Source organism: Carlito syrichta, unplaced genomic scaffold, assembly GCF_000164805.1.
Source record: "Carlito syrichta isolate Samal-C Ts95f unplaced genomic scaffold, Tarsius_syrichta-2.0.1 Scaffold102007, whole genome shotgun sequence".
NCBI classification, from domain to species: domain Eukaryota; kingdom Metazoa; phylum Chordata; class Mammalia; order Primates; family Tarsiidae; genus Carlito; species Carlito syrichta.
In genome coordinates this window covers 184,638-196,014 of record NW_007046103.1, presented here as the reverse complement: position 1 = coordinate 196,014, position 11,377 = coordinate 184,638, and the positions used below count along the sequence as shown (strand labels likewise).

Sequence of the window (11,377 nt, the reverse complement as noted above, 5' to 3'; positions counted from 1 at the left end):
GGTTCAGGCAATCCACTCACCTCAGCCTCCCAAAGGCGCGGGATTACAGGCTAAGCCACTGAGCCCGGCTCATTTTTTAATTATATAATTATAGTTTCATTACAAAACACAAATGAACTGAAGGAATTAGATAAGCATACCAGAAAAGAGAAAGACATGAAGAGGTTGAGAGAGAAGATGAGAGAACAATGAGGGACAGGCAGACCCTAATGAAAGGCATTAAAAAAAAAAAATAGGAAGTGTTGGGCATTAAGGGATAGAGAAGCTAAAATGGTTGCATAGTGAGTTTGGACTGTTTGTTTCCCGGCTATGGTTACAGTGACGCATGCCCTGTACCACCGGACTTCCCATTTCCTCTGTCACTTCTCTTTCCTTTTGAAAACTTTAAGAAACACAGTTGCCATTTCCACCTCTTTCACCCTCCTCAAAGCTTCTTTTTTTACACTGCCTACAGTTTCTATGACTTTAGACCTTACCTCCCAAGAAACTACTTCAACTTTATCAAACAAGTCAGAGAGGGGAAAAAAGGCATACTATTATAACTTGGCTGCATTCTTTAACTCTTCCATTTAATTTAAATTAAATCTAAGCCTTTTTTATTGCACTTTTAAAAAATATACTGCTTAGAAAGTTATTTGTAGTAAAAGATTAGACTTCCAGTTCTTTCTTTTTCTTATACGTATGAAAAAGGTTATCAAATTGGTGATCATTTTTGTTGTTTCAGCTGTATCCATGACTTTTACAATATTGCCTGAATAAAAAAAAAAGGGGGGACCTACTCTCCAATAGGCTATGCTCCAGAGATTTAATCACCTCTAAAACACCTTTGGAAGTTGGAATGCATTTGCTTATAAAATAATCCTTTAATAATATATTTAAATCAAACTACCCACTAACAGTGACTATATGGAAAAACATGTCCTGAGTTTCTCACTGGGCTATCAGGAATATGAAACCTTTCCTCCACCTACATTCACTATTCATCCATTCATTCATTCATTCATATTCTCCCTCCTCAATCAACATTTTCTCTCTCTAACACACACCCATACAATGCTAAAAAGGCTCATACCAGTGTTATTTCCTAATGAAATTATTTTAATCCATTCTTGAGCATACCTCACTTAGAGGTTGTATGAAAGAGAAAAGATTTCAGGAAGATGAAGGCAGATGCTATTCACTTATGCACAGGAAGCCAAGAGGGGGTGGGTGGGAAGGAAAGAGCTGTTCTACTACATCATCTGTCCTATGAAGCCTGCAAAACACAAGCTTTGAGATGTCTGCTTGGTTGCTAGGTAGTACTCCTTCCCTGGCCCAACCCACTACAAAGCAGAATGCAATCTCCAGGCTTCACATCATACTCTTTATCCCTGAAACAAACCCAGAACCCTTTTAAGAATGTCAAGCACCAAATATCATTATTATCATTATTATTATCAGTCACAGTATCAGTAACCATAAGACATAAACTTAAAAAAATGCTTTCTAACAATTATTGTATTACTATAAGAAAGGGATTGGCAGTAGTGGGAAACTGCCAGGGGAGGGGGTTGGGATTGGCAGTTGAGAGAAACTGCCAAGGGAGGGAGGGGCACACCTCATCAACAAGGGTACCTGCGTAATAAACATCTGTATACCCTGAATTGTACCCCACATCTTTAAAACAAAGAAAAAAATTAATTAACATATATTTTGTATGCTATATGTATTATATACTGTATTATTACAATAATGTGAACTAGATAAAATAAAATGTTATTAAGAAAATCATAAGAGAAAAAAGTTTTCTATCATTATTATCCCTATTTCACTTAAATGAGTGAATAGACGAAGTATCTGCCACATGCTGGATGCTGATGAGTATGAAGTTGAGTACACTTGGTCTCTAAAGGGCTACATGGACTGTAATGGTAGGGGTTGAGGCCCACAATCTGTGATTGAGGGTCATTAAGATTTCAGAATGGCACCCATTCATACATTGACTATAACTAGCCTCCATGAGGAGGGATCAAAAAACCCCCCAAATTTATTTATTAAAAATTGTGCATTTATTCTTATAAGTTTAAACTTCAGTCACCTTCAAAGTACTTTCCGTTTGATGCAATACACCTATCAAGATTCTTTTTCCACTGCTCAAAACAGTTTTTAAATTCATCAGTTTTGATGCCTTTTAGTGCTTCTGCAGTTTTTGTTTCACTTCTTCCACGTGTTCAAAACGTTTCCCTTTGAGGACTTTTTTCATCCAAGGAAACAAAAATAAGTTGCTTGGGGCAAGATTGGGTGAAAAGGGGAGAGGGGAATGGGGGTCATGCTGTTTTTGTTCAAAAACAGCGTGGCATGGGAAGGTTGTTCAAGTAAATCACCTATCTGAAATGAGCAAACACGTTGAAAGAATCTGGAAAAATAAATTCACTGAAGCCTCTCACAGCCTCTCACAACAACACTGCTGGTATAGTAATGCCAATGGGTTCCTACAACAATTTCCTAGGGGGGAGGCCTGTACTACCAGGGGCTCACCCTCCAAGAGACAATTCCAGGTTTTTGGGGGTCCCCCCTCATATATCTTATACGAGTTGGCAAAGGAGCTACAGTGTGTGAAGCCTGATCATAGAGGTGAAATGAGGGTGAAGATAATGGCCAAAGAGGTGAGCTCTGAAACTGGGGCTATGTCCCCATTACTGATCAGTTGGACCTGCTATGGATGAGCCTGTCCAGGACCTGCATTAGAACAAAGAGAGAAAACTAGTCTAAGTTTGGCTTGGGCAAAATCTAAGCTTATAGCAGCTGAAGGAAAAGGATAAGAAGAAAAAACCAAGGGAAGTCTGTGGAGAAAGATAAGATCTAAATAGGTCAGTAACAACTGGGTTAACAATATTAAAGAAGAAAGCCTCAAGCGAAAACTTGCAAATATTGCAAAAAACTTACTAACCATGTTACAAGAAACAACTGACCACTTTTAAGTAATTCCGGCACATTGATAACCACAATCAGTTATCCCGAGGAATTCCAGTAGGTAACTCCCTTAACACCACCCTATGAAACAACCCTAAAGCCCCTACCTCTTTACAGATAGCAGTTTCCCTTTGCTGCTACTGTGCCCACTGCTCTCTTGCAGCATATCTTTGTATTTTCTCGTTAATAAATCTACCTTTCTTAATTCACAACTGCCTTAGTAAGTTCAGTTACCACCCGTGAGACTCCAGCCCCAACTAGTCATACGCACGACATAAACTAGCTGCTGAGACTATTTATATTTGCCAGTTCACATATTAAAAACACAATCAGACATTCATAAACCATACACCACCTGTGCCCTAACTTTATGCCCCTTTAAAGCATTAATCTTGCTCAGACTCCAACATTCACTGAACAAGCCCAAGTACAAAGGAGCACGTATAACTGCTATGATTTTTGCCTTGGGAGAAGTCCTTTGAAGAGGCAATACACATACGCCTTGAGTGGGAAAGCAGGGCAGTCTACAGAAGGTGTAAGGATAGTAGAAGTGAGAAGTTCTTTGTTTAGACAAGATATTTTTTTTAACCAAAAAAGTGAGAATGTAAACCTTATCGCTTTCAGTCAGAGGACAGCTGGCAGAAGGCTGATTCAGCTAACGTTGGGGTTCAAAAGAAACTGGCAGGAGACTCAGGTAGATGTGGATTGATTAATTCCCTGAAAGGATTAGACTGAGTCACAAAAAGAAGTATAAAAATGGAGAGACAGGAATCTTGGGTCTTAATCCAAGTTCTTTCACTGACTTGTTGCTTGGGGTTTCCAAATGCAATCTGCCCAACTCAGTGCTTTTGTGTAAATATGAATGATGGTGCCAAGATCATACCACTCATTTCCCAAGTTATCAAACTCACTCCTTTCTTAATCATTGCTGGAAGTGTTCCACCTGGCATTCTTGTACAGGTAGTGGCAAAAATGTCAGCATAAAAGAGGAATCTCATATAATTGCTCCAGAGATTAAAAGCTTTTTTTCCCCTCTCTCTGCAGGGGAGATGAGACATGAGACTGTAGCATCAAAGAAGTAACATCCTAATTTTCACCTATTAGCACTTTATATAAAATATCAAAATAGTCTCTATTAGATGTTTTTTGCAGACTCATTTTAAATAGACACTGCTAAAGGGGCTTGTAATTTGTACTATTAACACTTTCAAATTAACTAAACATGCTATCATTCTACATAAAATATTATGGTCACATTTTCACATATTTGATTTGGGGGCCTCATTTAACAGAAGTGAGTTGGAAGAAAAAAGAAGCATCACTAGAAAACTGCATTGGGTTTAAAGATTTGCTTTTATTTAAATCAAGAAATAAGTTCAACTACATTTCTAATTAAGAATGAATATTTTCTTCCTAAAATATCTTTATTATACTTTAAAATCTTAGCAGTGTCTAGACTTCATTAAGAAAAAGATGCAAGAAACAGCTATTATTAAAATAAATATTAGCTTGTTGAGGTGGCTCATGCCTGCTATCCCAGCACTTTGGGAGGCAGAGACAAGAGGATTGCCTGAACCCAGGGGTTCGAGACCAGTCTGACCAACATGGCAAGATCTCATCTCTACAATAAATCAAAAAATTAGCTGGGCATGGTGGCACACACCTGTAGTTCCAGTTACTTGGAAGGCTGAGGTAGAAGGATCATCTGAGCCCAGCAGGTTCATGCTGTGGTGGCTGTGCGCCTGCCACTGCACTCCAGCCTGAGCAACAGAGTGAGACTCCGACTCAAATAAATAAATAAATAAATATCATTCTCATTCTCTCTTTAGTCTATATATTGATTGTTATCAATATGAATAATTAAAATTATTTTAATAAATCTTAATTTTAGCATTCTAATATAGCATTATAAATGTGCAGCCAGATTACAGAAACATTACAATTTAAGAACGGATAATATATGTTATATCCATGGATTATATGTAGATAATATAGTATCTATCTATAAAACATATTTGGAAATCAGAATATATATCCTCATGGAATCTATATTATAAATAACCATAAGATTCCATGCCAAATGTAAATACCATTTATATGGCTAACTATGGCTTTAAAATATCTAATTACCAAATAAAATACTACTTCTAAGCAATGTATTTAGAGTTCTGGAGTTAGGGAATATAGTATCCCTTTCCCCTTTCCCTAACTGCAGTAGCAGAAGAAAGAGAAGAGTAATAAGGAGACTTTGAGTTCTAGAAATTATATTCCAGAGAGAGTTTGTCAGGAAAAGAAAAAAAGAGAAAAAAAGGTTTGTCAATAAAATTCAAGTTATCCCGATAGAGTCATTTATAAGTCAGACTTTCTAAGTCAGGAACACATAACAGTCCAGATAGAAAACTCTTGATATTTTCCACATCATATGGGAACTATTGGACATGAAGGCCATTTATAGACCAAAAAAAAAAAAAAAAAGGCCTAGTGAATGACTTGTATCAGCCTTGCAAAACTATTTTTAAAACCTGATCATATAGGAATAGAAATAGATTGATGTTTTTTCTTTAAAGTGTCATTTTTACAATAAAATATATTTCAAAAACTAGTGTGGAAGTTCTCGTGTTTCAAATCACCTCTACATGGGTCATTAAGATATTTTAACAGTACAACTTATGTCAAATAACACTCTTGAGAAAATATGCAAAAGTGTATGACTTCTGCTCTTTCTAAAGACCGTGGATTTTAAAAAAATATTTCACGTGCTAGGTTGCTCTTTGATAAGACTTGGATTTTGTTCAATAGTTCTCAATTAGGGGTGATTTTGCCCCACAGGGGACATCTGGAAATGTCTGAACGCATTTTATTTGTCACAATTGGAGGAAGGTCACCATTTTTATTTAGTGGGTTGTATTAGTTTCCATAACAAACTGCCACAAATTAGGTATCATAACAAGTTACCACAAATTTGATAGCAAAAATAACAGAAGTGTATTCTTTCACAGTTCTGGATACCAGAAGTCTGAAATCAAGGTGTTGTCAGGGCCATCCTCCCTCTGAAGTTTCTAGGGAAGAATCCTTCCTTGCCTTTTCCTAGCATCTGGTCATGGCCGGTAATCCTTGGTATTCCTTGGCTTGGAACTGCGTCACTGCAATCCCTGCCTCTATCTTCATATGGTCACCTATCCTCTGTGTGTGCCTGTGTCTTTATATTCAAATCTCCCTCTCCTTTATTTTAAAAAGACCACAGTTGTTGGGTCTTACCCAGATCTAGTATGACCTCATTTTAACTTATATCTACAAAGACCCTACTCCCAAATAAGGTAAATTTCACAGGTATCAATGATCAGGACTTACATCTTTTTGGGATATACAGTTCACTCATTACATATAGAGAAGCCAGAGATGCTGCTAAACACTTTACAGTAACAGCCCTCCACAACAAAGAATTAACTAGTCCCAGAATATCAATATCCTTCAACTCTGATTCTTCAATGTGATGATGTTTAATAATCTTCAAATGACTCTGTGGTCCAAAGGCCCTATACTACATAGTTCAGGTACAGATATTTTAAAACATGAATATTTCTTGCCACCTTTCCCTGCCAACTACACTGTCCTGCCAGAGGCTTATTTTGAAGACCTTTTAGGAAGAAAAACCACATACTGGATGGAGTGTGGAAATGCAAACCAGCAAAACAGTTATATGCTAGCTCATTACTCTTGGCAAAGTTACAAAAGCACTTTGGGCTGCAAGATCAATCAAATGAGATCTCTAAATTCCCTTTCAAGTTCTCAAAACTATACAACTTTAAGGCTATAAAAAGATTCTGGTTTGGGATTAGGGACACAGTATGATAACTTCAATACCCTCAAAAATGTTATTTTCAATGAAAAGAATAACACCTTTTTAAAGATAACATCTATTATTTCTATGCTTATTTGAGATATTTTGTTATCCTTGGGTAATAATGATGTTCTATTAGGAGCAGAGAGTTCATTTTTAACAAAGTATTGTGAGGTTTGTTCTCTTGATCAGTATGTGTGCCATAAGCTGTTTATTTCTAAGGTTATATTGTGAAATATACAAGGTCAGCTATATAAAATTAAGATCAAAGGTTTACAATCTAAGACAAATAGACTCCACACATACAATTTGTTTTTGTTTGAAGGCATATACTCCTTTGGAAGACAGTACCTAAGAATATAAAGAGGTTTTTTTTTTCCTCACATATCATATTAGTTTAATGCTTATGTTAACTGCAGCCTTCTCAGAGACAGGTGAACTAATTCTTTTTGTTTCTTTTCAAACAATCTCAAACTAACAAAAACATTTCAAGAACAGAACATTTCCTCTGAACCATGTGAGAGCAAGTTGCTGACCTGATGCCTCAAACCCCTCTAAAACATTATTATATATTTCCTACAAAGGATATTCCCCCACATCATCCCAATACTGCCATTAAAATGATAAATGAAGACTTATTTTGCACCATCTCATCCTCATGCTCCATCTGAGTTTCCACAAAAGTCCCTAAAATGTACTCTATGGCACAAGATTCCAGCTTAGAATACCATGTAGTCTTTGGCTGCCATGTCACTCCAGTCTCCTTCACTGTGGCACAGTTCCAGTCTCTTCTCGCTTTCATGACCTTGACACTTATGAAAATTCCAGGAGAGTTCTGTTGTAATTGGATTTGAGGTAGGCACCTTTGGCAGGAATATCAAAGAGGTGATGCTGTGCTCCTCTCACCATATCCTAACAGATGGCATACCCTTCTTTTTTTTTTTTTTTTTGTCTATTCAGCAATGATTTTCACTCTGATCATTTGATTAAAGTAGTATCTGCCAAGCTGCTCCATTGTAAAGTTACTTTTTCCTCTTCTGTGTTAATAAGAATTTACATTGAAACTGTAATATTTTGTGCTTAATCAAACTTCCCATTGATTCATTTAATTAATTTATATCAGTGTATACTCATGAATCCCTACATTATTCAGTGGGTTCTAACCCACTAGTATTATTATTTATTTTGGTGCTCAATTTGTCCCAGATTTGTCTAGTGGGAACCCCTTCATGCTGGCCTATGTATCCATTTGTCATGATTCATCATACTTCAAGTACTTTACTGCTTTCTAGCACAAGAAGTTCTAACCTTATCTGGTACTTTCCCACCCTAGTCCTGAAATCAGTCATTTCACCCAGAAACCCTGACTACTATTGCTAATAAATGATCTGGATGCTAAGTATACTTACTGCAACCAGGAAATCACTGCTCCATTTCAGTGGACAGAGTTAACAATACACGCCTGCATACCTATATATACAAACATATTATATATGAGGGGAGACACACATAAAAAAAACCAGAATTAGTTTTTGGATGGCGGGTCCTTTGTAGCACAGGCTTCCCCTGCTAGGTAAGTTTTCTAGGAACCCATTGGCAGCAGTGTACCAGCTATTGCTGCTGTGAGAGTCTGCGTTCAGCTTCAGTGAGGGTGTTGTGTTTTGTCTGAGATTCTTTCAACACGTTTGCCCATTTCATGAGGGGTGACTTACAGTTGACCTGCCCACACCACACTGAGCGTTCAGCAGTTTTTGACCAAAAAATAGCACGACCTCTACCCCACCCTCCCAATTCACCCAATCTCGTCCCAAGTGACTTTTTTTGTTTTCCTAAATGAAAAGAGCTCTCAAAGGGAAACAGCTTTATGGAAAAGGTGAAACAAAAAACTTGCAGAAGCACTAAAAGCCATCAAAATTGACAAGTTCAAAACTGCTTTAAGCAGTGGAAAAAGTATCTCAATAGGTGTATTGCATCAAATGGAGACTACTTTGAAGACAATTGAGTTTAAACATGTAAGAATAAATACACAATTTTTTAATAAATAAATTCCATGGGGGGGTCACCCCTCACGTGCATTATATTCATTACACATATATTTACACAGGCACATGTTTAAATCTACACATGTCCCTATAAATAGAAAGATATACAGATAAGTAAAGAGCTAGAGATTTAAAGTCATGAGTTCACACTGATATTGCCAATTGCAATCCAACATCCTAGGGTTCATTCTATTCTTTTCCCCATCTTTCTTTTCTAGCATAAAACCAACTTCCTTGTATATTACTAAATTCTGATGGCCACCGCCACACCTGTCCTCTCAGAGATGTCTCCCTCACTGGCTCAGGCCTCAACTTCATGCGCTGTCTGAACCTTCAGCGTGCTTTGCCTCCATAACTGATTGGGGTCTGAAACCACATGTCTGGCTGCCCCTGTATAGAAACACTTTTCATTTTGCGCAGCCCTGAGACTCTGTACCCGGTTGTCCCTCTGAAGGAGTACCTACTTCACTGTGCTCAGGCTCTAACACTTCACACTACGCTGTCCTTTTACCTGGATACCATACTTACCAGACCCAGTCTCTGATCTAGACCTCTTCAACTCCACCCACTAAGTGAAGATGCCTTCTTACTCTTCCCCACCCAATATCTACAAGATCCATTCAGGGAAAGGCTAGAGGAAGAAGAGAAAAAAGGAGTGAGTGTGAAAGAAGACCAGAAAGGGAGTCAGTTGAACTAATTCTTAACAAATGTTTACATAAGCTGGGTGCAGTGGCTCATGCCTGTAATACCAACACATTGGGAGGCTAATGCAGGAAGACTGCTTGAGCCCAGGAGTTCAAGACCAGCTCAGGCAGCATAGTGAGGCCTCATCTTTACAAAAATGTTTTTAAAATTAGCCAGGCATGGTGGCATGCACCTGTAGTCCCAGCTACTAGGGAAGCTAAGAAGGAAGGATCGCCTGAGCCCAGGAAGTTGAGGCTGTGGTAAGCCATGTACTCCAGCCTGGGTGACAGACTGAGATGCCGACTCATAAAAATAAAAAAAATAAAAAATAAAGCTTAAATAATATGATTTTAACTGTGAAGATAAACTTAGAGTAAGAATTTTGATGCATCAGAAGCATCTCTATTAAAGGTAGGCTAATAGTTAATCTTATCTTTTAAACCTTTAAATGCCTTTAAAGGTAAAAACTACTAGTACTCTCTACTGAGACATAGCCTAATGACCTCAGACATATGTAGGTCCTCAAATAACATTTGTTTCAAAAATATTTATTACTAGGCAGCTGCTGTGGCAGAAAGGGAGGATAAGTAGGGAAAGGGTTTGATCAAGAAAGCACAAAAGCCATGTCCTCTGAAAGTTAAAATGATAATTTCAAATGACTCCATTACAAACATTTTTTAAAAGATAAACATGACCTATTCCCCCAAGTTGTTCCATGTAATAGTAATAATAATGATGTTTAAAGAAGCCTGCCTATATAACATTTCTCCTTTACAAAGATATTTTATACTTCTTGTTTAATTAAAAAACCCTATGAAAGTGAAGGTGAGTCCCTGTACCTAATTTTATCCCAGGACTCAACAGTGTCACCATGATCCGTCAGATCATATCAAACATTTAGATTCACACACTGTACTCTCTGTCAGTGGTTCCAAATGTTCACAGACATACCCAACTAGCTCAGAGAGACAACTGAGCATTGTGGGGAAAAAAAGGCATTGGATTGACCAATGCTAAATTTCCTGCTCTACTGCTTAACTAAGTATGTGTACTTGGGTAATTACTTCACCTAAGCCCCAATTTCCTCATCTGAAAGCCAGTGATAACAAAAGCTAACTCACAGGGCTATAAGCAGCATGGTGCAGTGTCATACAGCAAACAGGATCATTTATAACCACTTTTATTATTACAATTTGGCTCAAAGTCATAGGTTGACAGAAAACTTATCTCCAAGTGTACAGTTGAAGCATCTGGATTTTTAAAAATATCCAGTAAACCTCACAATATCCATTACCAAAGAGAAAACTAAATCTCATGAAGATCAGTACAAAATCTAGAAAACAAGATGAGGTTGTCTGATAATTTTTAATTCTGGCTTAAAATTAGATGCTAACTCCACGCCTTTTATCTTGCACATGATTATGGAATTTTAGCTTAAGTGAAGATAAAAGAACCAGATTTACATCTTAGACACACATAGACATTTCTTCCCAACACATCCCCAACTGTTTACATCTTCATATATGCCACTTTTACTCATTTCTTCCTCTTTTTTTCTCATTAGAAGTCTGTTCTAAGTATCAATTTAAACTTGATGCCAATAGAATAAATATCTAACCTAACAGTGCACTCTCTAGATCATATCATTTTAAAGCCATGGTTTTCTTTTTCTTTTTTTTTTTTTTTTTTTTGAGTTGGAGTCTCATTCCGTCGCCCATACTGGAGTGCAGTGGCCGCTCCCGGCCACCGCAGCCTCCACCTACTGGGCTCCGGCGATCCTTCCGCCTCAGCCTTCCAAGTAGCTGGAACTACAGGTGCGCACTACCACGCCCGGCTAATTTTTTTTTTTTTTTTTTTT

General features: G+C 37.5%; 1 protein-coding gene across 1 annotated transcript in view; it reads right to left on the bottom strand.

The window, feature by feature from the left end:
* The window catches only part of LOC103267324 (embigin-like), a gene marked incomplete at its 3' end in the record, with an annotated part of 46,301 nt that overhangs the window by 17,387 nt on the left and 17,537 nt on the right, over positions 1 to 11,377 (bottom strand). The window lies entirely within an intron of this gene.